We start from the raw sequence: 5,058 nt of genomic DNA, 5'->3' as shown, positions 1-5,058 counted from the left end.
CTCCTATTGTTTCTTTAGGCATGAGATAGTAACAACTTCCCCTTCTTTTAAATCACTGAGTAATTTGCCACTTTTTACTGATATCCCATAACTTTGCTCATACCTCTGTAAATAATTCTGTCTTTATATTCTCTTCCTTTATTACTTTGTGTGTGCCATTTTTCACTTGAGCTTAGGCCATCCTCTGGCAAAAATTTTTACTCAGGAAATATTAGAAGCCATGAGTTTCCTTTGAACTGGTAGATAATTTTTCCAATCAACAGAAAAAAATGCTGTACAAAAATTTAGTAAAATTTTTAGAAATTTTATAAAGAAACTTCTCATTTTGTACGCATAAATTTGCGGCCTTTAAAATTCAACCAACTACATGTAAAGACATTGTTTTTCAATTTTCTTTTGCAAGCCATTTCGAAAAATAAATTTTGACTCATTCTAAAAACCATCATTTTTAAAAGAATTCATTACATTTTTTAAAAAGTCTTATAATTGAACATTAGTCTCAGATCAAATTCTCTTTTATAGATTAATTTCTTCAACTTCTTTATAACTTATTTGTAAAATCAATATTAGAGTTTAATTATTACACATGATTCATTAGTCATGTGTAATCTAGGAGTAAGTAGTAAAGTTGTAATTATTATTTTTCAGTTTGGACTAGTTTTAAATTTGTAGGTAATTAATTTACTAGGCTTTATTCAATTGTATGACTTACAAAGGTTGAAAATTAAACATACCATGTCTTTAAGCTCAATATTCTAGAGTAGGGTCTTTCTTTTTTTAAGATCTGTGGGTGTATGTGTTTGTTTCTCTTTTTTGTAAATGTGTTGAGAAAACCCCAGTTAGGATAAACCCAAAGAAATCCAGGATAAGACACATCATAATCTAACTTCTAAAAACTAAAGTCAAGAGAAAAATCTTGAAAACAGCACAAAGAAATGATGCATTACTTACTTAAGAAAACCAATTCAAATGACAGAGAATTTCTCATCTGAAACCATACAGGCCAGAAAAAGTGGCACAATATTTTTCAAGTGCTGAACAAAAATAACCCCAAATTCAACATCTGATGAGAATATCCTTCAGGATAAAGACATTTAATGATGAAGAACAGCAAAGAGAATTTGTCACTAGCAAATTTATCATTAAAGAACGGCTAAAGGAAGTTCTACAAATAGTTAAAAAATGGTCATAGAAAAAGATTTGAAACTTTAGAAAAGAAAGAAATTTGGAATGGATGAAATAAGGTAAATACAATACACTATCTTACTTCTAAAGAGTCTTAAAACATTTGATTATTGCAGGAAAAATTATAACACCATTTGATGTGGTATTTAATGTATGTAGAAGAAATATCTGTCTATTATATTGTAAAAGTAAGGAGGGTAAAGGGATATAAATGGGAGTAAAATTTTACGCTTCCCTTGAAATGATAAATGCTCAATACCAGTTGGTTATATACATATATATCAATATCTTGAGTGGCCAATAAGAATACTATACACAGCTATATACTGAAAATGCTAGAAACAAATCAAGGTGAGCCTTTTTAAAAAATGTGTTAAAATACACCAATCGGGTGACATAAAGGAAGAGGTATCTGAAAGTTTTCCTCAATGAATGTAGGGGCTGATATGTCCTACGAGGTAGGTGACCATGGGTTTAGAGTTAGATTTGGGATCGACACAGCCAAATTCAGAATGGAAGAAGCAAGAGATTCATTCTCATGTAGGATCACATGGTGCTATAGAGTCATAAAAAAAAATTATAAAAAGTCAATAAATAAAAAAGAGTCACAAAAATAGTTAAAATGACAAGGTCAGCATAAGTGCAAAGCTAAGTCAAATGAGATCAGAGTGAGAGGAGGTCTACAGGTAATAGAGAAGTTGGAAAAAGAAAGGTTGATTAATGGCTTGCTGTCACTGGCTGACAATTTTGTGGTACATTATGCTGAAGGCATCAGACTCATCTGAGGTACAGTGATGAGGAAGTACAACATAGGAACACATAATAACAATTAGAGGGTTTTATATCTTCAAGGAGCTTTTCTTATATCATCTTGTTTAGTCCTTTTGTAGGTCTGTATGACAAGAAATTTTAGCCTCATTATACAAATGATTTCACAGATGCTTAGCAAATTGAATAACTTAAACAAAATAATTTAGCCAAATATGACTGGATTAAGATACAAATCTTGTATTTTATAGGTCTTGCTCATAGGCACAAAACAGCAGAACTGAACAAATGATCTGGGCTGGTAACTAATCTCTCCACTACCTCCTCCCTCCAATATTGCGTACCATGTACTTGTTCAGTTCATAGGTAAGTCATAATCTTTTCTTTTATTATTAGAGCACAAAAGTTCTTTAAATAAAGCAGGATGTTGGTTAACTAAGGTCAAAGGAGCTTTTTAAAAACTAAATAAAAGTAAAATGTGAAAAAAAAGAGAGCTATGCAATGGAGCCATTTTCTGTTAAAATATTGGTGCATGTTGTTTGCCTCTATTAGTTTTAAAATAATAATCTTATAAGAAAGTGATATATTTCCACTATTTATATTTACTTTTCTGAGAAATCCATGTTGTCCAGTGTTTAAGAATATAGGCTCAAAGTCAACTGACATGAATGAATCCAGAATCTGCTACTTCTTAACTGTGCAACCGTTGGGGTGAAGTTAACCTCTCTAAGGTTCAGTATGCTCTTCTGTAAATTGAGGGTAATCATTGGGGTCCTTAGAGATTAAATCAATGATACATATAAAATAGTTCAGTATCTTCTTGTCTAAATATTTCTTGGAAAGCAATAAACTTTTAAATGAATATCTGGCAAACAATGTTTGTTAAGAAATATTGATAGAAGATAATTAATTGATGAAGCCATCTCATGACCTCTCATCAGAAATTTACCTCCACTTCTAGCTACACTTTGAATCTTGAACAAAAATAACTAATAAATGACTCATGATAGTCATTTGGGACCTGGGTGAAAGGCCTTTAAAGAAAACCTATGTAGCAAAACATAAAATAGTTTTTAAAAAAGTAAAGTAGAAATATAATGCTTACTCAGTATTAGACAGATAAGAAAAAGAATTATTCGGAAATAAATGATTATAAAGAAAAACAAGTTGTGGCTTTTTCTCACAGCTAAAGACCATGGAATCTTAGATGAAAGTTAAGCCTCTTAGGTAGAATGCTATGAATTCCAACTGTGTGTAGTAGATGAGTTGACAGAAGACAACTTCCTCAGGAAGAAAATGCTTGAAGAATTAAGTATTTAAATGAATACATTGTTCTGGTTAAAAAAAAAAAAATCTACTCTGGGGAGAAGATTTTTATTTTTCAATAAAATATAAATATAAAAACAAAGGTCCTTTACAACTTTATTTTGTTATCAATGTTACCATGATTCATTGCTGTTATTTTATTTTTATAAGGAACATAAGGATTCAAAAACTATTTGCTTCTGGTAATCATTTATCAACAATATATTATTTTTTTAATATTCTAATATGATAAAATATTTGGCATTGTAGAAAAATTCTATCCATTTTAAATAATTTACAAAGTATATCTCTATAATTAGGGCCTAAATATTTTATATTTTATTTAAAAATTAAAATTTCAGAATTAAGATTTTTATTGTATTATACAATATTTGTCAGGCTAATTCATCACTCTTGTCCATTCTCATATCTTCAGTTGGTACTGGAATGTGATTTAGTGTTTCTGGGAAACAACGCATCTCTTAAGTAATACTGTCAGGTAAAATCATGCAGTTCCCAACAAACTGTAAGGTATTCTTTCATTAGTAGTTAGACTTCAGTAACCACAACCCTTACTTAATATGTCATCGCTGAAGTAAATAAATAACTTTCAATGTAAAATTTTATTTGTTTTAGTTTAACATAGTTTAAGTATAGACACCAGAATATACTTGTTTTGGGCAGATGTCAAGAAGATGTCAATTTATTTAGATTCATCACTATGTAAATAAATGAGCAAACAATGCAAAAGATTATATGTAAAGATACAAAATTTATTATCATATAAGAAAAGGTTTTAAATTTTAGTGTGAACACCAGAATAGAAACTATATGAAAATTGAAAGTCACATCAGAAACTGCAAGCATTAAACATAATCAAGAGTTGTGTCAATACTTAGAATTAGAGACACTCAGTCTTAGAAAGGTGTCTACTTTCCCAACCACAAAAAGAAAAAAGGCATCTACTAAAATCCTTTAAAAATGTACGGCAGGCCTCCTCATTAGTATTAGTTATTGTATGCTCATTGAAGAAAAAAAAAACTTTATTCTTCTTTCAATCTTAATGACTTTCACCTCCATAAATAAGGCAGACTGAGAGAAAATATTCACAATACATATACCTGGCCCACACCTTTTATGCAGACATCTGAAGAACTTTTACAAATCTGTATTAATAGGAAAACAATTCAATAAAAACAACATAAGAAGATACCATATAAAAGAAGATCAGTAAATGCCAATAATTTTAATAAACATCAGAAAAATTCAAATTAAGCCACGGTAACATGACAGTTGTTACCCACTAAAATAGCGAGCATATAGAAGACTGATACTAGCTATTGTTTGCAAATGTGTAGAATAACAACATCTCATACATTGCTCATGGAAGTGTCAAATAATACCATCACTTCAAAGACCTGTTGGACAGTTTATTATAAATTTAAACATATACTTACCTACAGTGTGCCTGAACAATTCGACTACCAGATTTTTATTAAAGAAAAAGTGTATATGTTTACAAAAAAATGTTTACAAATATGTTATAGAGGCCTTATGTATTATAGTCAAAACTAGAGTTTTTAGAGTTTTTGACTCTCCTGTCCATCAGTAAGAGGAATGAATAAACTTTTTCTGATAAATTCATAGCATCCAGGACTAGAGTGAGACAAGGAAGATATATATGCATGTATGTGTGTGTTAATATATATATTATATACATATGCATTCATATATAATATATATTATTAATATATTACATTAATATGTTTAATTTAATGCATTGTTTATAATGTATGTATA

This window comes from Pteropus vampyrus, unplaced genomic scaffold (genome assembly GCF_000151845.1).
Source record: "Pteropus vampyrus isolate Shadow unplaced genomic scaffold, Pvam_2.0 Scaffold17, whole genome shotgun sequence".
NCBI lineage: Eukaryota > Metazoa > Chordata > Mammalia > Chiroptera > Pteropodidae > Pteropus > Pteropus vampyrus.
This window is presented reverse-complemented; position numbering follows the sequence as displayed.